Source organism: Aquarana catesbeiana, linkage group LG03 (assembly GCF_042186555.1).
Source record: "Aquarana catesbeiana isolate 2022-GZ linkage group LG03, ASM4218655v1, whole genome shotgun sequence".
In the NCBI taxonomy this organism is placed as follows: domain Eukaryota; kingdom Metazoa; phylum Chordata; class Amphibia; order Anura; family Ranidae; genus Aquarana; species Aquarana catesbeiana.
Genome location: NC_133326.1, coordinates 639,961,107 through 639,982,555, shown reverse-complemented (window position 1 = coordinate 639,982,555; position 21,449 = coordinate 639,961,107). Strand labels below are relative to the sequence as shown.

The 21,449-nt window shown below is 49.3% G+C and overlaps 39 non-coding genes across 39 annotated transcripts; all 39 read right to left on the bottom strand.

The window, feature by feature from the left end:
- Positions 1-346: 346 nt before the first annotated feature.
- Positions 347-418, bottom strand: TRNAH-GUG (transfer RNA histidin (anticodon GUG)). The gene has a single exon. It is a non-coding gene; the product is annotated as a tRNA-His (tRNA).
- An 8-nt stretch (positions 419-426) lies between these two features.
- Positions 427-499, bottom strand: TRNAR-ACG (transfer RNA arginine (anticodon ACG)). Its single transcript has one exon. It is a non-coding gene; the product is annotated as a tRNA-Arg (tRNA).
- A 694-nt stretch (positions 500-1,193) lies between these two features.
- Positions 1,194-1,265, bottom strand: TRNAH-GUG (transfer RNA histidin (anticodon GUG)). Its single transcript has one exon. It is a non-coding gene; the product is annotated as a tRNA-His (tRNA).
- Positions 1,266-1,273: 8 nt separating this feature from the next.
- TRNAR-ACG (transfer RNA arginine (anticodon ACG)) lies at positions 1,274-1,346 on the bottom strand. The gene has a single exon. It is a non-coding gene; the product is annotated as a tRNA-Arg (tRNA).
- Positions 1,347-2,040: 694 nt separating this feature from the next.
- Positions 2,041-2,112, bottom strand: TRNAH-GUG (transfer RNA histidin (anticodon GUG)). Its single transcript has one exon. It is a non-coding gene; the product is annotated as a tRNA-His (tRNA).
- An 8-nt stretch (positions 2,113-2,120) lies between these two features.
- Positions 2,121-2,193, bottom strand: TRNAR-ACG (transfer RNA arginine (anticodon ACG)). Its single transcript has one exon. It is a non-coding gene; the product is annotated as a tRNA-Arg (tRNA).
- Positions 2,194-2,967: 774 nt separating this feature from the next.
- On the bottom strand, positions 2,968-3,040 carry TRNAR-ACG (transfer RNA arginine (anticodon ACG)). The gene has a single exon. It is a non-coding gene; the product is annotated as a tRNA-Arg (tRNA).
- Positions 3,041-3,734: 694 nt separating this feature from the next.
- On the bottom strand, positions 3,735-3,806 carry TRNAH-GUG (transfer RNA histidin (anticodon GUG)). Its single transcript has one exon. It is a non-coding gene; the product is annotated as a tRNA-His (tRNA).
- Positions 3,807-3,814: 8 nt separating this feature from the next.
- Positions 3,815-3,887, bottom strand: TRNAR-ACG (transfer RNA arginine (anticodon ACG)). Its single transcript has one exon. It is a non-coding gene; the product is annotated as a tRNA-Arg (tRNA).
- Positions 3,888-4,581: 694 nt separating this feature from the next.
- On the bottom strand, positions 4,582-4,653 carry TRNAH-GUG (transfer RNA histidin (anticodon GUG)). The gene has a single exon. It is a non-coding gene; the product is annotated as a tRNA-His (tRNA).
- An 8-nt stretch (positions 4,654-4,661) lies between these two features.
- TRNAR-ACG (transfer RNA arginine (anticodon ACG)) lies at positions 4,662-4,734 on the bottom strand. The gene has a single exon. It is a non-coding gene; the product is annotated as a tRNA-Arg (tRNA).
- A 694-nt stretch (positions 4,735-5,428) lies between these two features.
- Positions 5,429-5,500, bottom strand: TRNAH-GUG (transfer RNA histidin (anticodon GUG)). The gene has a single exon. It is a non-coding gene; the product is annotated as a tRNA-His (tRNA).
- Positions 5,501-5,508: 8 nt separating this feature from the next.
- Positions 5,509-5,581, bottom strand: TRNAR-ACG (transfer RNA arginine (anticodon ACG)). The gene has a single exon. It is a non-coding gene; the product is annotated as a tRNA-Arg (tRNA).
- A 694-nt stretch (positions 5,582-6,275) lies between these two features.
- TRNAH-GUG (transfer RNA histidin (anticodon GUG)) lies at positions 6,276-6,347 on the bottom strand. Its single transcript has one exon. It is a non-coding gene; the product is annotated as a tRNA-His (tRNA).
- Positions 6,348-6,355: 8 nt separating this feature from the next.
- TRNAR-ACG (transfer RNA arginine (anticodon ACG)) lies at positions 6,356-6,428 on the bottom strand. Its single transcript has one exon. It is a non-coding gene; the product is annotated as a tRNA-Arg (tRNA).
- A 694-nt stretch (positions 6,429-7,122) lies between these two features.
- Positions 7,123-7,194, bottom strand: TRNAH-GUG (transfer RNA histidin (anticodon GUG)). Its single transcript has one exon. It is a non-coding gene; the product is annotated as a tRNA-His (tRNA).
- An 8-nt stretch (positions 7,195-7,202) lies between these two features.
- TRNAR-ACG (transfer RNA arginine (anticodon ACG)) lies at positions 7,203-7,275 on the bottom strand. Its single transcript has one exon. It is a non-coding gene; the product is annotated as a tRNA-Arg (tRNA).
- A 694-nt stretch (positions 7,276-7,969) lies between these two features.
- Positions 7,970-8,041, bottom strand: TRNAH-GUG (transfer RNA histidin (anticodon GUG)). Its single transcript has one exon. It is a non-coding gene; the product is annotated as a tRNA-His (tRNA).
- An 8-nt stretch (positions 8,042-8,049) lies between these two features.
- On the bottom strand, positions 8,050-8,122 carry TRNAR-ACG (transfer RNA arginine (anticodon ACG)). Its single transcript has one exon. It is a non-coding gene; the product is annotated as a tRNA-Arg (tRNA).
- A 5,233-nt stretch (positions 8,123-13,355) lies between these two features.
- TRNAH-GUG (transfer RNA histidin (anticodon GUG)) lies at positions 13,356-13,427 on the bottom strand. Its single transcript has one exon. It is a non-coding gene; the product is annotated as a tRNA-His (tRNA).
- Positions 13,428-13,435: 8 nt separating this feature from the next.
- TRNAR-ACG (transfer RNA arginine (anticodon ACG)) lies at positions 13,436-13,508 on the bottom strand. The gene has a single exon. It is a non-coding gene; the product is annotated as a tRNA-Arg (tRNA).
- Positions 13,509-14,202: 694 nt separating this feature from the next.
- Positions 14,203-14,274, bottom strand: TRNAH-GUG (transfer RNA histidin (anticodon GUG)). The gene has a single exon. It is a non-coding gene; the product is annotated as a tRNA-His (tRNA).
- An 8-nt stretch (positions 14,275-14,282) lies between these two features.
- TRNAR-ACG (transfer RNA arginine (anticodon ACG)) lies at positions 14,283-14,355 on the bottom strand. Its single transcript has one exon. It is a non-coding gene; the product is annotated as a tRNA-Arg (tRNA).
- Positions 14,356-15,049: 694 nt separating this feature from the next.
- TRNAH-GUG (transfer RNA histidin (anticodon GUG)) lies at positions 15,050-15,121 on the bottom strand. Its single transcript has one exon. It is a non-coding gene; the product is annotated as a tRNA-His (tRNA).
- An 8-nt stretch (positions 15,122-15,129) lies between these two features.
- Positions 15,130-15,202, bottom strand: TRNAR-ACG (transfer RNA arginine (anticodon ACG)). The gene has a single exon. It is a non-coding gene; the product is annotated as a tRNA-Arg (tRNA).
- A 694-nt stretch (positions 15,203-15,896) lies between these two features.
- Positions 15,897-15,968, bottom strand: TRNAH-GUG (transfer RNA histidin (anticodon GUG)). Its single transcript has one exon. It is a non-coding gene; the product is annotated as a tRNA-His (tRNA).
- Positions 15,969-15,976: 8 nt separating this feature from the next.
- On the bottom strand, positions 15,977-16,049 carry TRNAR-ACG (transfer RNA arginine (anticodon ACG)). The gene has a single exon. It is a non-coding gene; the product is annotated as a tRNA-Arg (tRNA).
- A 688-nt stretch (positions 16,050-16,737) lies between these two features.
- TRNAH-GUG (transfer RNA histidin (anticodon GUG)) lies at positions 16,738-16,809 on the bottom strand. The gene has a single exon. It is a non-coding gene; the product is annotated as a tRNA-His (tRNA).
- An 8-nt stretch (positions 16,810-16,817) lies between these two features.
- Positions 16,818-16,890, bottom strand: TRNAR-ACG (transfer RNA arginine (anticodon ACG)). Its single transcript has one exon. It is a non-coding gene; the product is annotated as a tRNA-Arg (tRNA).
- Positions 16,891-17,584: 694 nt separating this feature from the next.
- On the bottom strand, positions 17,585-17,656 carry TRNAH-GUG (transfer RNA histidin (anticodon GUG)). Its single transcript has one exon. It is a non-coding gene; the product is annotated as a tRNA-His (tRNA).
- Positions 17,657-17,664: 8 nt separating this feature from the next.
- Positions 17,665-17,737, bottom strand: TRNAR-ACG (transfer RNA arginine (anticodon ACG)). The gene has a single exon. It is a non-coding gene; the product is annotated as a tRNA-Arg (tRNA).
- A 694-nt stretch (positions 17,738-18,431) lies between these two features.
- Positions 18,432-18,503, bottom strand: TRNAH-GUG (transfer RNA histidin (anticodon GUG)). The gene has a single exon. It is a non-coding gene; the product is annotated as a tRNA-His (tRNA).
- An 8-nt stretch (positions 18,504-18,511) lies between these two features.
- On the bottom strand, positions 18,512-18,584 carry TRNAR-ACG (transfer RNA arginine (anticodon ACG)). Its single transcript has one exon. It is a non-coding gene; the product is annotated as a tRNA-Arg (tRNA).
- A 694-nt stretch (positions 18,585-19,278) lies between these two features.
- Positions 19,279-19,350, bottom strand: TRNAH-GUG (transfer RNA histidin (anticodon GUG)). Its single transcript has one exon. It is a non-coding gene; the product is annotated as a tRNA-His (tRNA).
- Positions 19,351-19,358: 8 nt separating this feature from the next.
- On the bottom strand, positions 19,359-19,431 carry TRNAR-ACG (transfer RNA arginine (anticodon ACG)). Its single transcript has one exon. It is a non-coding gene; the product is annotated as a tRNA-Arg (tRNA).
- A 694-nt stretch (positions 19,432-20,125) lies between these two features.
- Positions 20,126-20,197, bottom strand: TRNAH-GUG (transfer RNA histidin (anticodon GUG)). Its single transcript has one exon. It is a non-coding gene; the product is annotated as a tRNA-His (tRNA).
- Positions 20,198-20,205: 8 nt separating this feature from the next.
- On the bottom strand, positions 20,206-20,278 carry TRNAR-ACG (transfer RNA arginine (anticodon ACG)). Its single transcript has one exon. It is a non-coding gene; the product is annotated as a tRNA-Arg (tRNA).
- A 694-nt stretch (positions 20,279-20,972) lies between these two features.
- TRNAH-GUG (transfer RNA histidin (anticodon GUG)) lies at positions 20,973-21,044 on the bottom strand. Its single transcript has one exon. It is a non-coding gene; the product is annotated as a tRNA-His (tRNA).
- An 8-nt stretch (positions 21,045-21,052) lies between these two features.
- Positions 21,053-21,125, bottom strand: TRNAR-ACG (transfer RNA arginine (anticodon ACG)). The gene has a single exon. It is a non-coding gene; the product is annotated as a tRNA-Arg (tRNA).
- Between the last annotated feature and the right edge of the window lie 324 nt (positions 21,126-21,449).

Genomic DNA, 21,449 nt, shown 5'->3' with positions numbered 1-21,449 from the left:
TCAAAGAATCTCTTTTGACTCCCTGCTGTTACCATCAAAGGCCAGTGTTGTAGAGTTCTCATAACCCCAAGTTCGTGTTCGTTCTTGTTCCAGCGGGTGTAACATGACATGGTAGGACACCTTGGCCTGTTGACCAATCCTTTAGTGATCTGACTATGGTGTGCCACATTGTAATCTAAAGGCACTAGGATAGTATCAAGGTATCATACATCACAGCGTTGATGCTGCTTGCAAGCAGTCTTAGAGAGACTCCCTCCTCCTTGTGTGTATCTTAAGGAGGAGTCGGAAATGGCATAACCGTGACAGAGGTGGCTGTGGACATTACACTCCATCTAGCACATAAAGATGCCGTGACCCGGATTCGAACCGGGGTTGCTGCGGCCACAACGCAGAGTACTAACCACTATACGATCACGGCATTGTCGACGAGCCAGGTAGGAGTCGAACCTACAATCTTCTGATCCGTAGTCAGACGCGTTATCCATTGCGCCACTGGCCCTGCACCTGCCCCTGACTCTTTGCAAAGCCTTCACAAAGGTCATTCTAGCTGCAGAAGCCAATCGGCACCATCTTAGCCATTCCTGAGTTAAACGGCTAACTTTCTGGACAATTTCAAATGGAAAGGAAAGTGCTCAGGCCTTCTCAGTTGCTGTCAAATCACTGCTTATGGCTGCTCGATTGTTGTAAAATAGCAAAGGGTAATAATGTTACAATGTCATTCTATGTAGCCGACAGGTGGTCTTGAAGCAAACCCCACCCCCTTCTAGGATGGTTGTTTCACTTTGACATAGATGGCCTCTCGAAAAGTAATGGTCCGCGCTGTCCAAGAAACACACCCCACTGGGCTTCAAAGAATCTCTTTTGACTCCCTGCTGTTACCATCAAAGGCCAGTGTTGTAGAGTTCTCATAACCCCAAGTTCGTGTTCGTTCTTGTTCCAGCGGGTGTAGCATGACATGGTAGGACACCTTGGCCTGTTGACCAATCCTTTAGTGATCTGACTATGGTGTGCCACATTGTAATCTAAAGGCACTAGGATAGTATCAAGGTATCATACATCACAGCGTTGATGCTGCTTGCAAGCAGTCTTAGAGAGACTCCCTCCTCCTTGTGTGTATCTTAAGGAGGAGTCGGAAATGGCATAACCGTGACAGAGGTGGCTGTGGACATTACACTCCATCTAGCACATAAAGATGCCGTGACCCGGATTCGAACCGGGGTTGCTGCGGCCACAACGCAGAGTACTAACCACTATACGATCACGGCATTGTCGACGAGCCAGGTAGGAGTCGAACCTACAATCTTCTGATCCGTAGTCAGACGCGTTATCCATTGCGCCACTGGCCCTGCACCTGCCCCTGACTCTTTGCAAAGCCTTCACAAAGGTCATTCTAGCTGCAGAAGCCAATCGGCACCATCTTAGCCATTCCTGAGTTAAACGGCTAACTTTCTGGACAATTTCAAATGGAAAGGAAAGTGCTCAGGCCTTCTCAGTTGCTGTCAAATCACTGCTTATGGCTGCTCGATTGTTGTAAAATAGCAAAGGGTAATAATGTTACAATGTCATTCTATGTAGCCGACAGGTGGTCTTGAAGCAAACCCCACCCCCTTCTAGGATGGTTGTTTCACTTTGACATAGATGGCCTCTCGAAAAGTAATGGTCCGCGCTGTCCAAGAAACACACCCCACTGGGCTTCAAAGAATCTCTTTTGACTCCCTGCTGTTACCATCAAAGGCCAGTGTTGTAGAGTTCTCATAACCCCAAGTTCGTGTTCGTTCTTGTTCCAGCGGGTGTAACATGACATGGTAGGACACCTTGGCCTGTTGACCAATCCTTTAGTGATCTGACTATGGTGTGCCACATTGTAATCTAAAGGCACTAGGATAGTATCAAGGTATCATACATCACAGCGTTGATGCTGCTTGCAAGCAGTCTTAGAGAGACTCCCTCCTCCTTGTGTGTATCTTAAGGAGGAGTCGGAAATGGCATAACCGTGACAGAGGTGGCTGTGGACATTACACTCCATCTAGCACATAAAGATGCCGTGACCCGGATTCGAACCGGGGTTGCTGCGGCCACAACGCAGAGTACTAACCACTATACGATCACGGCATTGTCGACGAGCCAGGTAGGAGTCGAACCTACAATCTTCTGATCCGTAGTCAGACGCGTTATCCATTGCGCCACTGGCCCTGCACCTGCCCCTGACTCTTTGCAAAGCCTTCACAAAGGTCATTCTAGCTGCAGAAGCCAATCGGCACCATCTTAGCCATTCCTGAGTTAAACGGCTAACTTTCTGGACAATTTCAAATGGAAAGGAAAGTGCTCAGGCCTTCTCAGTTGCTGTCAAATCACTGCTTATGGCTGCTCGATTGTTGTAAAATAGCAAAGGGTAATAATGTTACAATGTCATTCTATGTAGCCGACAGGTGGTCTTGAAGCAAACCCCACCCCCTTCTAGGATGGTTGTTTCACTTTGACATAGATGGCCTCTCGAAAAGTAATGGTCCGCGCTGTCCAAGAAACACACCCCACTGGGCTTCAAAGAATCTCTTTTGACTCCCTGCTGTTACCATCAAAGGCCAGTGTTGTAGAGTTCTCATAACCCCAAGTTCGTGTTCGTTCTTGTTCCAGCGGGTGTAACATGACATGGTAGGACACCTTGGCCTGTTGACCAATCCTTTAGTGATCTGACTATGGTGTGCCACATTGTAATCTAAAGGCACTAGGATAGTATCAAGGTATCATACATCACAGCGTTGATGCTGCTTGCAAGCAGTCTTAGAGAGACTCCCTCCTCCTTGTGTGTATCTTAAGGAGGAGTCGGAAATGGCATAACCGTGACAGAGGTGGCTGTGGACATTACACTCCATCTAGCACATAAAGATGCCGTGACCCGGATTCGAACCGGGGTTGCTGCGGCCACAAAGCAGAGTACTAACCACTATACGATCACGGCATTGTCGACGAGCCAGGTAGGAGTCGAACCTACAATCTTCTGATCCGTAGTCAGACGCGTTATCCATTGCGCCACTGGCCCTGCACCTGCCCCTGACTCTTTGCAAAGCCTTCACAAAGGTCATTCTAGCTGCAGAAGCCAATCGGCACCATCTTAGCCATTCCTGAGTTAAACGGCTAACTTTCTGGACAATTTCAAATGGAAAGGAAAGTGCTCAGGCCTTCTCAGTTGCTGTCAAATCACTGCTTATGGCTGCTCGATTGTTGTAAAATAGCAAAGGGTAATAATGTTACAATGTCATTCTATGTAGCCGACAGGTGGTCTTGAAGCAAACCCCACCCCCTTCTAGGATGGTTGTTTCACTTTGACATAGATGGCCTCTCGAAAAGTAATGGTCCGCGCTGTCCAAGAAACACACCCCACTGGGCTTCAAAGAATCTCTTTTGACTCCCTGCTGTTACCATCAAAGGCCAGTGTTGTAGAGTTCTCATAACCCCAAGTTCGTGTTCGTTCTTGTTCCAGCGGGTGTAACATGACATGGTAGGACACCTTGGCCTGTTGACCAATCCTTTAGTGATCTGACTATGGTGTGCCACATTGTAATCTAAAGGCACTAGGATAGTATCAAGGTATCATACATCACAGCGTTGATGCTGCTTGCAAGCAGTCTTAGAGAGACTCCCTCCTCCTTGTGTGTATCTTAAGGAGGAGTCGGAAATGGCATAACCGTGACAGAGGTGGCTGTGGACATTACACTCCATCTAGCACATAAAGATGCCGTGACCCGGATTCGAACCGGGGTTGCTGCGGCCACAACGCAGAGTACTAACCACTATACGATCACGGCATTGTCGACGAGCCAGGTAGGAGTCGAACCTACAATCTTCTGATCCGTAGTCAGACGCGTTATCCATTGCGCCACTGGCCCTGCACCTGCCCCTGACTCTTTGCAAAGCCTTCACAAAGGTCATTCTAGCTGCAGAAGCCAATCGGCACCATCTTAGCCATTCCTGAGTTAAACGGCTAACTTTCTGGACAATTTCAAATGGAAAGGAAAGTGCTCAGGCCTTCTCAGTTGCTGTCAAATCACTGCTTATGGCTGCTCGATTGTTGTAAAATAGCAAAGGGTAATAATGTTACAATGTCATTCTATGTAGCCGACAGGTGGTCTTGAAGCAAACCCCACCCCCTTCTAGGATGGTTGTTTCACTTTGACATAGATGGCCTCTCGAAAAGTAGTGGTCCGCGCTGTCCAAGAAACACACCCCACTGGGCTTCAAAGAATCTCTTTTGACTCCCTGCTGTTACCATCAAAGGCCAGTGTTGTAGAGTTCTCATAACCCCAAGTTCGTGTTCGTTCTTGTTCCAGCGGGTGTAACATGACATGGTAGGACACCTTGGCCTGTTGACCAATCCTTTAGTGATCTGACTATGGTGTGCCACATTGTAATCTAAAGGCACTAGGATAGTATCAAGGTATCATACATCACAGCGTTGATGCTGCTTGCAAGCAGTCTTAGAGAGACTCCCTCCTCCTTGTGTGTATCTTAAGGAGGAGTCGGAAATGGCATAACCGTGACAGAGGTGGCTGTGGACATTACACTCCATCTAGCACATAAAGATGCCGTGACCCGGATTCGAACCGGGGTTGCTGCGGCCACAACGCAGAGTACTAACCACTATACGATCACGGCATTGTCGACGAGCCAGGTAGGAGTCGAACCTACAATCTTCTGATCCGTAGTCAGACGCGTTATCCATTGCGCCACTGGCCCTGCACCTGCCCCTGACTCTTTGCAAAGCCTTCACAAAGGTCATTCTAGCTGCAGAAGCCAATCGGCACCATCTTAGCCATTCCTGAGTTAAACGGCTAACTTTCTGGACAATTTCAAATGGAAAGGAAAGTGCTCAGGCCTTCTCAGTTGCTGTCAAATCACTGCTTATGGCTGCTCGATTGTTGTAAAATAGCAAAGGGTAATAATGTTACAATGTCATTCTATGTAGCCGACAGGTGGTCTTGAAGCAAACCCCACCCCCTTCTAGGATGGTTGTTTCACTTTGACATAGATGGCCTCTCGAAAAGTAATGGTCCGCGCTGTCCAAGAAACACACCCCACTGGGCTTCAAAGAATCTCTTTTGACTCCCTGCTGTTACCATCAAAGGCCAGTGTTGTAGAGTTCTCATAACCCCAAGTTCGTGTTCGTTCTTGTTCCAGCGGGTGTAACATGACATGGTAGGACACCTTGGCCTGTTGACCAATCCTTTAGTGATCTGACTATGGTGTGCCACATTGTAATCTAAAGGCACTAGGATAGTATCAAGGTATCATACATCACAGCGTTGATGCTGCTTGCAAGCAGTCTTAGAGAGACTCCCTCCTCCTTGTGTGTATCTTAAGGAGGAGTCGGAAATGGCATAACCGTGACAGAGGTGGCTGTGGACATTACACTCCATCTAGCACATAAAGATGCCGTGACCCGGATTCGAACCGGGGTTGCTGCGGCCACAACGCAGAGTACTAACCACTATACGATCACGGCATTGTCGACGAGCCAGGTAGGAGTCGAACCTACAATCTTCTGATCCGTAGTCAGACGCGTTATCCATTGCGCCACTGGCCCTGCACCTGCCCCTGACTCTTTGCAAAGCCTTCACAAAGGTCATTCTAGCTGCAGAAGCCAATCGGCACCATCTTAGCCATTCCTGAGTTAAACGGCTAACTTTCTGGACAATTTCAAATGGAAAGGAAAGTGCTCAGGCCTTCTCAGTTGCTGTCAAATCACTGCTTATGGCTGCTCGATTGTTGTAAAATAGCAAAGGGTAATAATGTTACAATGTCATTCTATGTAGCCGACAGGTGGTCTTGAAGCAAACCCCACCCCCTTCTAGGATGGTTGTTTCACTTTGACATAGATGGCCTCTCGAAAAGTAATGGTCCGCGCTGTCCAAGAAACACACCCCACTGGGCTTCAAAGAATCTCTTTTGACTCCCTGCTGTTACCATCAAAGGCCAGTGTTGTAGAGTTCTCATAACCCCAAGTTCGTGTTCGTTCTTGTTCCAGCGGGTGTAACATGACATGGTAGGACACCTTGGCCTGTTGACCAATCCTTTAGTGATCTGACTATGGTGTGCCACATTGTAATCTAAAGGCACTAGGATAGTATCAAGGTATCATACATCACAGCGTTGATGCTGCTTGCAAGCAGTCTTAGAGAGACTCCCTCCTCCTTGTGTGTATCTTAAGGAGGAGTCGGAAATGGCATAACCGTGACAGAGGTGGCTGTGGACATTACACTCCATCTAGCACATAAAGATGCCGTGACCCGGATTCGAACCGGGGTTGCTGCGGCCACAACGCAGAGTACTAACCACTATACGATCACAGCATTGTCGACGAGCCAGGTAGGAGTCGAACCTACAATCTTCTGATCCGTAGTCAGACGCGTTATCCATTGCGCCACTGGCCCTGCACCTGCCCCTGACTCTTTGCAAAGCCTTCACAAAGGTCATTCTAGCTGCAGAAGCCAATCGGCACCATCTTAGCCATTCCTGAGTTAAACGGCTAACTTTCTGGACAATTTCAAATGGAAAGGAAAGTGCTCAGGCCTTCTCAGTTGCTGTCAAATCACTGCTTATGGCTGCTCGATTGTTGTAAAATAGCAAAGGGTAATAATGTTACAATGTCATTCTATGTAGCCGACAGGTGGTCTTGAAGCAAACCCCACCCCCTTCTAGGATGGTTGTTTCACTTTGACATAGATGGCCTCTCGAAAAGTAATGGTCCGCGCTGTCCAAGAAACACACCCCACTGGGCTTCAAAGAATCTCTTTTGACTCCCTGCTGTTACCATCAAAGGCCAGTGTTGTAGAGTTCTCATAACCCCAAGTTCGTGTTCGTTCTTGTTCCAGCGGGTGTAACATGACATGGTAGGACACCTTGGCCTGTTGACCAATCCTTTAGTGATCTGACTATGGTGTGCCACATTGTAATCTAAAGGCACTAGGATAGTATCAAGGTATCATACATCACAGCGTTGATGCTGCTTGCAAGCAGTCTTAGAGAGACTCCCTCCTCCTTGTGTGTATCTTAAGGAGGAGTCGGAAATGGCATAACCGTGACAGAGGTGGCTGTGGACATTACACTCCATCTAGCACATAAAGATGCCGTGACCCGGATTCGAACCGGGGTTGCTGCGGCCACAACGCAGAGTACTAACCACTATACGATCACGGCATTGTCGACGAGCCAGGTAGGAGTCGAACCTACAATCTTCTGATCCGTAGTCAGACGCGTTATCCATTGCGCCACTGGCCCTGCACCTGCCCCTGACTCTTTGCAAAGCCTTCACAAAGGTCATTCTAGCTGCAGAAGCCAATCGGCACCATCTTAGCCATTCCTGAGTTAAACGGCTAACTTTCTGGACAATTTCAAATGGAAAGGAAAGTGCTCAGGCCTTCTCAGTTGCTGTCAAATCACTGCTTATGGCTGCTCGATTGTTGTAAAATAGCAAAGGGTAATAATGTTACAATGTCATTCTATGTAGCCGACAGGTGGTCTTGAAGCAAACCCCACCCCCTTCTAGGATGGTTGTTTCACTTTGACATAGATGGCCTCTCGAAAAGTAATGGTCCGCGCTGTCCAAGAAACACACCCCACTGGGCTTCAAAGAATCTCTTTTGACTCCCTGCTGTTACCATCAAAGGCCAGTGTTGTAGAGTTCTCATAACCCCAAGTTCGTGTTCGTTCTTGTTCCAGCGGGTGTAACATGACATGGTAGGACACCTTGGCCTGTTGACCAATCCTTTAGTGATCTGACTATGGTGTGCCACATTGTAATCTAAAGGCACTAGGATAGTATCAAGGTATCATACATCACAGCGTTGATGCTGCTTGCAAGCAGTCTTAGAGAGACTCCCTCCTCCTTGTGTGTATCTTAAGGAGGAGTCGGAAATGGCATAACCGTGACAGAGGTGGCTGTGGACATTACACTCCATCTAGCACATAAAGATGCCGTGACCCGGATTCGAACCGGGGTTGCTGCGGCCACAACGCAGAGTACTAACCACTATACGATCACGGCATTGTCGACGAGCCAGGTAGGAGTCAAACCTACAATCTTCTGATCCGTAGTCAGACGCGTTATCCATTGCGCCACTGGCCCTGCACCTGCCCCTGACTCTTTGCAAAGCCTTCACAAAGGTCATTCTAGCTGCAGAAGCCAATCGGCACCATCTTAGCCATTCCTGAGTTAAACGGCTAACTTTCTGGACAATTTCAAATGGAAAGGAAAGTGCTCAGGCCTTCTCAGTTGCTGTCAAATCACTGCTTATGGCTGCTCGATTGTTGTAAAATAGCAAAGGGTAATAATGTTACAATCAGGGCCGGTCCTAGACGGGGTGCACGGGGTGCAGTGCACCCGAGCGCCAGAGAGGTGGGGGCGCTGAAGCGCCAGAGTGCTCCCCTCCCTCCTCCTCCTCCTCTTGTTTGTGTCCAACGGCGCCTCTCTGCCGGTGTTCTAAGAAGAAAGGCGCCGCTGTATTCACTGCTCAAGCCGGAGATGAGAAGGGAGGCAGAGCGGCTGGTCTCTGTGTGGAGAGAGACCAGCCGTGAGTGATGTCGCGCGCGGGGGGAGGGGGGGAGGAGCGGTCCGTGCTGACACATTCTCCTCCTCTCTGTGTCTCTCACTCCTGCTGCCTGCTGTGTACACTTCTGTTCTCCACCCGGGCGGCGCGGCTGCACACTGTCCTCTCCTCTCCAGCTGCCGCCCGGGTGTTTTTATGTACTGTACCCTAATGGAGGGGGGGGGGTCTGTACTAATGGAGAAGGGGGGTCTGCTCTGGGGGGTCATTACTAATAGAGGGGGGTCTGTAGTAATGGAGGGAGGGTCTGTCCTGGGGGGTCTGTAGTAATGGAGGGAGGGTCTGTCCTGGGGGGTCTGTAGTAATGGAGGGGGGGTCTGTCCTGGGGGGTCTGTAGTAATGGAGGGGGGGTCTGTCCTGGGGGGTCTGTAGTAATGGAGGGAGGGTCTGTCCTGGGGGGTCTGTAGTAGTGGAGAGGGGGTCTGTCCTGGGGGGTCTGTAGTAATGGAGAGGGGGTCTGTCCTGGGGGGTCTGTAGTAATGGAGGGGGGGTCTGTCCTGGGGGGTCTGTACTAATGGAGGGGGGTCTGTACTAATGGAGGGGTGTCTGTCCTGGGGGGTTCTATACTAATGGAGGGGGGTCTGTCCTGGGGGGTCTGTAGTAATGGAGGCGGGGTCTGTCCTGGGGGGGTCTGTACTAATGGAGGGGGGTCTGTCCTGGGGGGTCTGTACTAATGGAGGGGGGTCTGTCCTGGGGGGTCTGTAATAATGGAGAGGGGGTCTGTCCTGGGGGGTCTGTAGTAATGGAGGGGGGGTCTGTCCTGGGGGGTCTGTACTAATGGAGGGGGGTCTGTACTAATGGAGGGGTGTCTGTCCTGGGGGGGTCTATACTAATGGAGGGGGGTCTGTCCTGGGGGGTCTGTAGTAATGGAGGCGGGGTCTGTCCTGGGGGGGTCTGTACTAATGGAGGGGGGTCTGTCCTGGGGGGTCTGTAGTAATGGAGGGAGGGTCTGTCCTGGGGGGTCTGTAGTAATGGAGGGGGGGGTCTGTCCTGGGGGGTCTGTAGTAATGGAGGGGGGGTCTGTCCTGGGGGGTCTGTAGTAATGGAGGGAGGGTCTGTCCTGGGGGGTCTGTAGTAATGGAGAGGGGGTCTGTCCTGGGGGGTCTGTAGTAATGGAGAGGGGGTCTGTCCTGGGGGGTCTGTAGTAATGGAGAGGGGGTCTGTCCTGGGGGGTCTGTAGTAGTGGAGGGGGGGTCTGTCCTGGGGGGTCTGTACTAATGGAGGGGGGTCTGTACTAATGGAAGGGTGTCTGTCCTGGGGGGGTCTATACTAATGGAGGGGGGTCCGTTCTGGGGGGTCTGTAGTAATGGAGGCGGGGTCTGTCCTGGGGCGGGGTCTGTACTAATGGAGGGGGGTCTGTCCTGGGGGGTCTGTAGTAATGGAGGGAGGGTCTGTCCTGGGGGGTCTGTAGTAATGGAGGGGGGGTCTGTCCTGGGGGGTCTGTAGTAATGGAGGGGGGGTCTGTAGTAATGGAGGGAGGGTCTGTCCTGGGGGGTCTGTAGTAGTGGAGAGGGGGTCTGTCCTGGGGGGTCTGTAGTAATGGAGAGGGGGTCTGTCCTGGGGGGTCTGTAGTAATGGAGAGGGGGTCTGTCCTGGGGGGTCTGTAGTAATGGAGGGGGGTCTGTACTAATGGAGGTGGGGTCTGTCCCGGGGGGTCTGTACTAATGGAGGGCGTTCTGTCCTGGGGGGTCTGTACTAATGCAGGGGGGTCTGTCCTGGGGGGGGTCTGTACTAATGGAGGGGGGGTTTCCTGGGGGGGTCTGTACTGAGGAAGGTCTGTACTGAGGGAGGGGTTTATACTTAGTGCGGGTTCTTCACTGATGGAGGGGGTCTATACTTAGTGGAGGGGGGTCTGTACTGAGGGGCGACTATAGTTGGTGGAAGGGGGAGTGACCCCAACCCTAGTGATGCCAATGCAGCTGCGGGCTCTTCTTTCCCCCCTCTCCCCCCTCCCTCTCCCCCCTCCCTCTCCCTCTCGCGCACGCTGCTGTACTAGTGAGCAGCGCTTGCCAGCACAGCTGCCCACTATGTATCTTCCCCCGCCTTCATATGCCCAGGGAAGAAACAGAATAGAAAAAGGAGCAGAGAAGAGGATTGTGGGACATGTAGTCCCGAGGACTGGCAGCCCCACTGTAACACGGAAACTGGAGCTCACACAGCATGCTCAGCTGAATGGGAGAGAGAGAGCCAGGAGTCCGGGAAAGCTTTCAGGGAAGTACACCCAGGACTCCAGAGGGAGAGGACATTGCTGAGGGAACCCCATCAGAGAGAGAACCCCGCTGCCCTGCGCCACCAGAGGGAAAGCCACACAGCCTAGCACCATCCCTGGTGGAGAAAGGAATGGAGTCATTGTCAGAATACAGATCTGGGTGCTATCCAGCGGAGTCACCACGGGCAATTCAGAGTGAGCTGACTCCTGATCAGAGGAACCGTTGCTGTATCGCTGGGTCAGGTGAGAGGGTCGATTGGCCATTATTTACTAATGTCCATAGGAAATGCAGTCTCTGACCATCTCCTGTACTATGTCTGCAGTCTCTGACCATCACCTGTATTATGTCTGCAGTCTCTGATCATCTCCTGTACTATGTCTGCAGTCTCTGATCATCTCCTGTACTATGTCTGCAGTCTCTGATCATCTCCTGTACTATGTCTGCAGTCTCTGACCATCTCCTGTAATATGTCTGCAGTCTCTGATCATCTCCTGTATTATGTCTGCAGTCTCTGATCATCTCCTGTATTATGTTTGCAGTCTCTGATCATCTCCTGTACTATGTCTGCAGTCTCTGATCATCTCCTGTACTGTGTCTGCAGTCTCTGATCATCTCTTATATTTTGTCTGCAGTCTCTGATCATCTCCTGTAGTATGTCTGCAGTCTCTGATCATCTCCTGTAGTATGTCTGCAGTCTCTGATCATCTCCTGTACTATGTCTGCAGTCTCTGACCATCTCCTGTACTATGTCTACAGTCTCTGATCATCTCCTGTACTATGTCTGCAGTCTCTGATCATCTCTTATATCCTGTCTGCAGTCTCTGATCATCTCCTGTAGTATGTCTGCAGTCGCTGATCATCTCCTGTAGTATGTCTGCAGTCTCTGATCATCTCCTGTAGTATGTCTGCAGTCTCTGATCATCTCCTGTACTATGTCTGCAGTCTCTGATCTTCTCCTGTATTATGTCTGCAGTTTCTGATCATCTCCTGTACTATGTCTGCAGTCTCTGATCATCTCCTGTACTATGTCTGCAGTCTCTGATCATCTCCTGTACTATGTCTGCAGTCTCTGATCATCTCCTGTAGTATGTCTGCAGTCTCTGATCATCTCCTGTAGTATGTCTGCAGTCTCTGATCATCTCCTGTACTATGTCTGCAGTCTCTAATCATCTCCTGTATTATGTCTGCAGTCTCTGATCATCTCCTGTACTATGTCTGCAGTCTCTGATCATCTCCTGTACTATGTCTGCAGTCTCTGATCATCTCCTGTATTATGTCTGCAGTCTCTGATCATCTCCTGTACTATGTCTGCAGTCTCTGATCATCTCTTATATCCTGTCTGCAGTCTCTGATCATCTCCTGTACTATGTCTGCAGTCTCTGATCATCTCCTGTACTATGTCTGCAGTCTCTGATCATCTCTTATATCCTGTCTGCAGTCTCTGACCATCTCCTGTACTATGTCTGCAGTCTCTGATCATCTCCTGTATTATGTCTGCAGTCTCTGATCATCTCCTGTACTATGTCTGCAGTCTCTGATCATCTCCTGTACTATGTCCCCAGTCTCTGATCATCTCCTGTATTATGTCTGCAGTCTCTGACCATCTCCTGTACCATGTCTGCAGTCTCTGATCATCTTTTATATCCTGTCTGCAGTCTCTGATCATCTCCTGTACTATGTCTGCAGTCTCTGACCATCTCCTGTATTATATCTGCAGTCTCTGATCATCTCCTGTACTATGTCTGCAGTCTCTGACCATCTCCTGTACTATGTCTGGGGGCTCTTTCTAACAGACTCTCTAACAGAAGCCCTCTCTGTGTGCATCAGAGAGACCCCCCTTCAGGTCTCATTAGTGTACTCTCTTCCTGTATTTTCTTTATTAAAAGATCACAGGAGGATCCCAGGGTAACAAAGACTTCTTAGGGGAGCATCTCTGTGTTTGAGTCGTTGCCATAGAAACATTTGTAAAGGGGAGGAGTTGGTAAGATGACCACGCCCATGTGGGGGCGCCAAAAATATTTCTGCACCCAGGCGCCGGTGACCCTAGGATCGGCCCTGGTTACAATGTCATTCTATGTAGCCGACAGGTGGTCTTGAAGCAAACCCCACCCCCTTCTAGGATGGTTGTTTCACTTTGACATAGATGGCCTCTCGAAAAGTAATGGTCCGCGCTGTCCAAGAAACACACCCCACTGGGCTTCAAAGAATCTCTTTTGACTCCCTGCTGTTACCATCAAAGGCCAGTGTTGTAGAGTTCTCATAACCCCAAGTTCGTGTTCGTTCTTGTTCCAGCGGGTGTAACATGACATGGTAGGACACCTTGGCCTGTTGACCAATCCTTTAGTGATCTGACTATGGTGTGCCACATTGTAATCTAAAGGCACTAGGATAGTATCAAGGTATCATACATCACAGCGTTGATGCTGCTTGCAAGCAGTCTTAGAGAGACTCCCTCCTCCTTGTGTGTATCTTAAGGAGGAGTCGGAAATGGCATAACCGTGACAGAGGTGGCTGTGGACATTACACTCCATCTAGCACATAAAGATGCCGTGACCCGGATTCGAACCGGGGTTGCTGCGGCCACAACGCAGAGTACTAACCACTATACGATCACGGCATTGTCGACGAGCCAGGTAGGAGTCGAACCTACAATCTTCTGATCCGTAGTCAGACGCGTTATCCATTGCGCCACTGGCCCTGCACCTGCCCCTGACTCTTTGCAAAGCCTTCACAAAGGTCATTCTAGCTGCAGAAGCCAATCGGCACCATCTTAGCCATTCCTGAGTTAAACGGCTAACTTTCTGGACAATTTCAAATGGAAAGGAAAGTGCTCAGGCCTTCTCAGTTGCTGTCAAATCACTGCTTATGGCTGCTCGATTGTTGTAAAATAGCAAAGGGTAATAATGTTACAATGTCATTCTATGTAGCCGACAGGTGGTCTTGAAGCAAACCCCACCCCCTTCTAGGATGGTTGTTTCACTTTGACATAGATGGCCTCTCGAAAAGTAATGGTCCGCGCTGTCCAAGAAACACACCCCACTGGGCTTCAAAGAATCTCTTTTGACTCCCTGCTGTTACCATCAAAGGCCAGTGTTGTAGAGTTCTCATAACCCCAAGTTCGTGTTCGTTCTTGTTCCAGCGGGTGTAACATGACATGGTAGGACACCTTGGCCTGTTGACCAATCCTTTAGTGATCTGACTATGGTGTGCCACATTGTAATCTAAAGGCACTAGGATAGTATCAAGGTATCATACATCACAGCGTTGATGCTGCTTGCAAGCAGTCTTAGAGAGACTCCCTCCTCCTTGTGTGTATCTTAAGGAGGAGTCGGAAATGGCATAACCGTGACAGAGGTGGCTGTGGACATTACACTCCATCTAGCACATAAAGATGCCGTGACCCGGATTCGAACCGGGGTTGCTGCGGCCACAACGCAGAGTACTAACCACTATACGATCACGGCATTGTCGACGAGCCAGGTAGGAGTCGAACCTACAATCTTCTGATCCGTAGTCAGACGCGTTATCCATTGCGCCACTGGCCCTGCACCTGCCCCTGACTCTTTGCAAAGCCTTCACAAAGGTCATTCTAGCTGCAGAAGCCAATCGGCACCATCTTAGCCATTCCTGAGTTAAACGGCTAACTTTCTGGACAATTTCAAATGGAAAGGAAAGTGCTCAGGCCTTCTCAGTTGCTGTCAAATCACTGCTTATGGCTGCTCGATTGTTGTAAAATAGCAAAGGGTAATAATGTTACAATGTCATTCTATGTAGCCGACAGGTGGTCTTGAAGCAAACCCCACCCCCTTCTAGGATGGTTGTTTCACTTTGACATAGATGGCCTCTCGAAAAGTAATGGTCCGCGCTGTCCAAGAAACACACCCCACTGGGCTTCAAAGAATCTCTTTTGACTCCCTGCTGTTACCATCAAAGGCCAGTGTTGTAGAGTTCTCATAACCCCAAGTTCGTGTTCGTTCTTGTTCCAGCGGGTGTAACATGACATGGTAGGACACCTTGGCCTGTTGACCAATCCTTTAGTGATCTGACTATGGTGTGCCACATTGTAATCTAAAGGCACTAGGATAGTATCAAGGTATCATACATCACAGCGTTGATGCTGCTTGCAAGCAGTCTTAGAGAGACTCCCTCCTCCTTGTGTGTATCTTAAGGAGGAGTCGGAAATGGCATAACCGTGACAGAGGTGGCTGTGGACATTACACTCCATCTAGCACATAAAGATGCCGTGACCCGGATTCGAACCGGGGTTGCTGCGGCCACAACGCAGAGTACTAACCACTATACGATCACGGCATTGTCGACGAGCCAGGTAGGAGTCGAACCTACAATCTTCTGATCCGTAGTCAGACGCGTTATCCATTGCGCCACTGGCCCTGCACCTGCCCCTGACTCTTTGCAAAGCCTTCACAAAGGTCATTCTAGCTGCAGAAGCCAATCGGCACCATCTTAGCCATTCCTGAGTTAAACGGCTAACTTTCTGGACAATTTCAAATGGAAAGGAAAGTGCTCAGGCCTTCTCAGTTGCTGTCAAATCACTGCTTATGGCTGCTCGATTGTTGTAAAATAGCAAAGGGTAATAATGTTACAATGTCATTCTATGTAGCCGACAGGTGGTCTTGAAGCAAACCCCACCCCCTTCTAGGATGGTTGTTTCACTTTGACATAGATGGCCTCTCGAAAAGTAATGGTCCGCGCTGTCCAAGAAACACACCCCACTGGGCTTCAAAGAATCTCTTTTGACTCCCTGCTGTTACCATCAAAGGCCAGTGTTGTAGAGTTCTCATAACCCCAAGTTCGTGTTCGTTCTTGTTCCAGCGGGTGTAACATGACATGGTAGGACACCTTGGCCTGTTGACCAATCCTTTAGTGATCTGACTATGGTGTGCCACATTGTAATCTAAAGGCACTAGGATAGTATCAAGGTATCATACATCACAGCGTTGATGCTGCTTGCAAGCAGTCTTAGAGAGACTCCCTCCTCCTTGTGTGTATCTTAAGGAGGAGTCGGAAATGGCATAACCGTGACAGAGGTGGCTGTGGACATTACACTCCATCTAGCACATAAAGATGCCGTGACCCGGATTCGAACCGGGGTTGCTGCGGCCACAACGCAGAGTACTAACCACTATACGATCACGGCATTGTCGACGAGCCAGGTAGGAGTCGAACCTACAATCTTCTGATCCGTAGTCAGACGCGTTATCCATTGCGCCACTGGCCCTGCACCTGACTCTTTGCAAAGCCTTCACAAAGGTCATTCTAGCTGCAGAAGCCAATCGGCACCATCTTAGCCATTCCTGAGTTAAACGGCTAACTTTCTGGACAATTTCAAATGGAAAGGAAAGTGCTCAGGCCTTCTCAGTTGCTGTCAAATCACTGCTTATGGCTGCTCGATTGTTGTAAAATAGCAAAGGGTAATAATGTTACAATGTCATTCTATGTAGCCGACAGGTGGTCTTGAAGCAAACCCCACCCCCTTCTAGGATGGTTGTTTCACTTTGACATAGATGGCCTCTCGAAAAGTAATGGTCCGCGCTGTCCAAGAAACACACCCCACTGGGCTTCAAAGAATCTCTTTTGACTCCCTGCTGTTACCATCAAAGGCCAGTGTTGTAGAGTTCTCATAACCCCAAGTTCGTGTTCGTTCTTGTTCCAGCGGGTGTAACATGACATGGTAGGACACCTTGGCCTGTTGACCAATCCTTTAGTGATCTGACTATGGTGTGCCACATTGTAATCTAAAGGCACTAGGATAGTATCAAGGTATCATACATCACAGCGTTGATGCTGCTTGCAAGCAGTCTTAGAGAGACTCCCTCCTCCTTGTGTGTATCTTAAGGAGGAGTCGGAAATGGCATAACCGTGACAGAGGTGGCTGTGGACATTACACTCCATCTAGCACATAAAGATGCCGTGACCCGGATTCGAACCGGGGTTGCTGCGGCCACAACGCAGAGTACTAACCACTATACGATCACGGCATTGTCGACGAGCCAGGTAGGAGTCGAACCTACAATCTTCTGATCCGTAGTCAGACGCGTTATCCATTGCGCCACTGGCCCTGCACCTGCCCCTGACTCTTTGCAAAGCCTTCACAAAGGTCATTCTAGCTGCAGAAGCCAATCGGCACCATCTTAGCCATTCCTGAGTTAAACGGCTAACTTTCTGGACAATTTCAAATGGAAAGGAAAGTGCTCAGGCCTTCTCAGTTGCTGTCAAATCACTGCTTATGGCTGCTCGATTGTTGTAAAATAGCAAAGGGTAATAATGTTACAATGTCATTCTATGTAGCCGACAGGTGGTCTTGAAGCAAACCCCACCCCCTTCTAGGATGGTTGTTTCACTTTGACATAGATGGCCTCTCGAAAAGTAATGGTCCGCGCTGTCCAAGAAACACACCCCACTGGGCTTCAAAGAATCTCTTTTGACTCCCTGCTGTTACCATCAAAGGCCAGTGTTGTAGAGTTCTCATAACCCCAAGTTCGTGTTCGTTCTTGTTCCAGCGGGTGTAACATGACATGGTAGGACACCTTGGCCTGTTGACCAATCCTTTAGTGATCTGACTATGGTGTGCCACATTGTAATCTAAAGGCACTAGGATAGTATCAAGGTATCATACATCACAGCGTTGATGCTGCTTGCAAGCAGTCTTAGAGAGACTCCCTCCTCCTTGTGTGTATCTTAAGGAGGAGTCGGAAATGGCATAACCGTGACAGAGGTGGCTGTGGACATTACACTCCATCTAGCACATAAAGATGCCGTGACCCGGATTCGAACCGGGGTTGCTGCGGCCACAACGCAGAGTACTAACCACTATACGATCACGGCATTGTCGACGAGCCAGGTAGGAGTCGAACCTACAATCTTCTGATCCGTAGTCAGACGCGTTATCCATTGCGCCACTGGCCCTGCACCTGCCCCTGACTCTTTGCAAAGCCTTCACAAAGGTCATTCTAGCTGCAGAAGCCAATCGGCACCATCTTAGCCATTCCTGAGTTAAACGGCTAACTTTCTGGACAATTTCAAATGGAAAGGAAAGTGCTCAGGCCTTCTCAGTTGCTGTCAAATCACTGCTTATGGCTGCTCGATTGTTGTAAAATAGCAAAGGGTAATAATGTTACAATGTCATTCTATGTAGCCGACAGGTGGTCTTGAAGCAAACCCCACCCCCTTCTAGGATGGTTGTTTCACTTTGACATAGATGGCCTCTCGAAAAGTAATGGTCCGCGCTGTCCAAGAAACACACCCCACTGGGCTTCAAAGAATCTCTTTTGACTCCCTGCTGTTACCATCAAAGGCCAGTGTTGTAGAGTTCTCATAACCCCAAGTTCGTGTTCGTTCTTGTTCCAGCGGGTGTAACATGACATGGTAGGACACCTTGGCCTGTTGACCAATCCTTTAGTGATCTGACTATGGTGTGCCACATTGTAATCTAAAGGCACTAGGATAGTATCAAGGTATCATACATCACAGCGTTGATGCTGCTTGCAAGCAGTCTTAGAGAGACTCCCTCCTCCTTGTGTGTATCTTAAGGAGGAGTCGGAAATGGCATAACCATGACAGAGGTGGCTGTGGACATTACACTCCATCTAGCACATAAAGATGCCGTGACCCGGATTCGAACCGGGGTTGCTGCGGCCACAACGCAGAGTACTAACCACTATACGATCACGGCATTGTCGACGAGCCAGGTAGGAGTCGAACCTACAATCTTCTGATCCGTAGTCAGACGCGTTATCCATTGCGCCACTGGCCCTGCACCTGCCCCTGACTCTTTGCAAAGCCTTCACAAAGGTCATTCTAGCTGCAGAAGCCAATCGGCACCATCTTAGCCATTCCTGAGTTAAACGGCTAACTTTCTGGACAATTTCAAATGGAAAGGAAAGTGCTCAGGCCTTCTCAGTTGCTGTCAAATCACTGCTTATGGCTGCTCGATTGTTGTAAAATAGCAAAGGGTAATAATGTTACAATGTCATTCTATGTAGCCGACAGGTGGTCTTGAAGCAAACCCCACCCCCTTCTAGGATGGTTGTTTCACTTTGACATAGATGGCCTCTCGAAAAGTAATGGTCCGCGCTGTCCAAGAAACACACCCCACTGGGCTTCAAAGAATCTCTTTTGACTCCCTGCTGTTACCATCAAAGGCCAGTGTTGTAGAGTTCTCATAACCCCAAGTTCGTGTTCGTTCTTGTTCCAGCGGGTGTAACATGACATGGTAGGACACCTTGGCCTGTTGACCAATCCTTTAGTGATCTGACTATGGTGTGCCACATTGTAATCTAAAGGCACTAGGATAGTATCAAGGTATCATACATCACAGCGTTGATGCTGCTTGCAAGCAGTCTTAGAGAGACTCCCTCCTCCTTGTGTGTATCTTAAGGAGGAGTCGGAAATGGCATAACCGTGACAGAGGTGGCTGTGGACATTACACTCCATCTAGCACATAAAGATGCCGTGACCCGGATTCGAACCGGGGTTGCTGCGGCCACAACGCAGAGTACTAACCACTATACGATCACGGCATTGTCGACGAGCCAGGTAGGAGTCGAACCTACAATCTTCTGATCCGTAGTCAGACGCGTTATCCATTGCGCCACTGGCCCTGCACCTGCCCCTGACTCTTTGCAAAGCCTTCACAAAGGTCATTCTAGCTGCAGAAGCCAATCGGCACCATCTTAGCCATTCCTGAGTTAAACGGCTAACTTTCTGGACAATTTCAAATGGAAAGGAAAGTGCTCAGGCCTTCTCAGTTGCTGTCAAATCACTGCTTATGGCTGCTCGATTGTTGTAAAATAGCAAAGGGTAATAATGTTACAATGTCATTCTATGTAGCCGACAGGTGGTCTTGAAGCAAACCCCACCCCCTTCTAGGATGGTTGTTTCACTTTGACATAGATGGCCTCTCGAAAAGTAATGGTCCGCGCTGTCCAAGAAACACACCCCACTGGGCTTCAAAGAATCTCTTTTGACTCCCTGCTGTTACCATCAAAGGCCAGTGTTGTAGAGTTCTCATAACCCCAAGTTCGTGTTCGTTCTTGTTCCAGCGGGTGTAACATGACATGGTAGGACACCTTGGCCTGTTGACCAATCCTTTAGTGATCTGACTATGGTGTGCCACATTGTAATCTAAAGGCACTAGGATAGTATCAAGGTATCATACATCACAGCGTTGATGCTGCTTGCAAGCAGTCTTAGAGAGACTCCCTCCTCCTTGTGTGTATCTTAAGGAGGAGTCGGAAATGGCATAACCGTGACAGAGGTGGCTGTGGACATTACACTCCATCTAGCACATAAAGATGCCGTGACCCGGATTCGAACCGGGGTTGCTGCGGCCACAACGCAGAGTACTAACCACTATACGATCACGGCATTGTCGACGAGCCAGGTAGGAGTCGAACCTACAATCTTCTGATCCGTAGTCAGACGCGTTATCCATTGCGCCACTGGCCCTGCACCTGCCCCTGACTCTTTGCAAAGCCTTCACAAAGGTCATTCTAGCTGCAGAAGCCAATCGGCACCATCTTAGCCATTCCTGAGTTAAACGGCTAACTTTCTGGACAATTTCAAATGGAAAGGAAAGTGCTCAGGCCTTCTCAGTTGCTGTCAAATCACTGCTTATGGCTGCTCGATTGTTGTAAAATAGCAAAGGGTAATAATGTTACAATGTCATTCTATGTAGCCGACAGGTGGTCTTGAAGCAAACCCCACCCCCTTCTAGGATGGTTGTTTCACTTTGACATAGATGGCCTCTCGAAAAGTAATGGTCCGCGCTGTCCAAGAAACACACCCCACTGGGCTTCAAAGAATCTCTTTTGACTCCCTGCTGTTACCATCAAAGGCCAGTGTTGTAGAGTTCTCATAACCCCAAGTTCGTGTTCGTTCTTGTTCCAGCGGGTGTAACATGACATGGTAGGACACCTTGGCCTGTTGACCAATCCTTTAGTGATCTGACTATGGTGTGCCACATTGTAATCTAAAGGCACTAGGATAGTATCAAGGTATCATACATCACAGCGTTGATGCTGCTTGCAAGCAGTCTTAGAGAGACTCCCTCCTCCTTGTGTGTATCTTAAGGAGGAGTCGGAAATGGCATAACCGTGACAGAGGTGGCTGTGGACATTACACTCCATCTAGCACATAAAGATGCCGTGACCCGGATTCGAACCGGGGTTGCTGCGGCCACAACGCAGAGTACTAACCACTATACGATCACGGCATTGTCGACGAGCCAGGTAGGAGTCGAACCTACAATCTTCTGATCCGTAGTCAGACGCGTTATCCATTGCGCCACTGGCCCTGCACCTGCCCCTGACTCTTTGCAAAGCCTTCACAAAGGTCATTCTAGCTGCAGAAGCCAATCGGCACCATCTTAGCCATTCCTGAGTTAAACGGCTAACTTTCTGGACAATTTCAAATGGAAAGGAAAGTGCTCAGGCCTTCTCAGTTGCTGTCAAATCACTGCTTATGGCTGCTCGATTGTTGTAAAATAGCAAAGGGTAATAATGTTACAATGTCATTCTATGTAGCCGACAGGTGGTCTTGAAGCAAACCCCACCCCCTTCTAGGATGGTTGTTTCACTTTGACATAGATGGCCTCTCGAAAAGTAATGGTCCGCGCTGT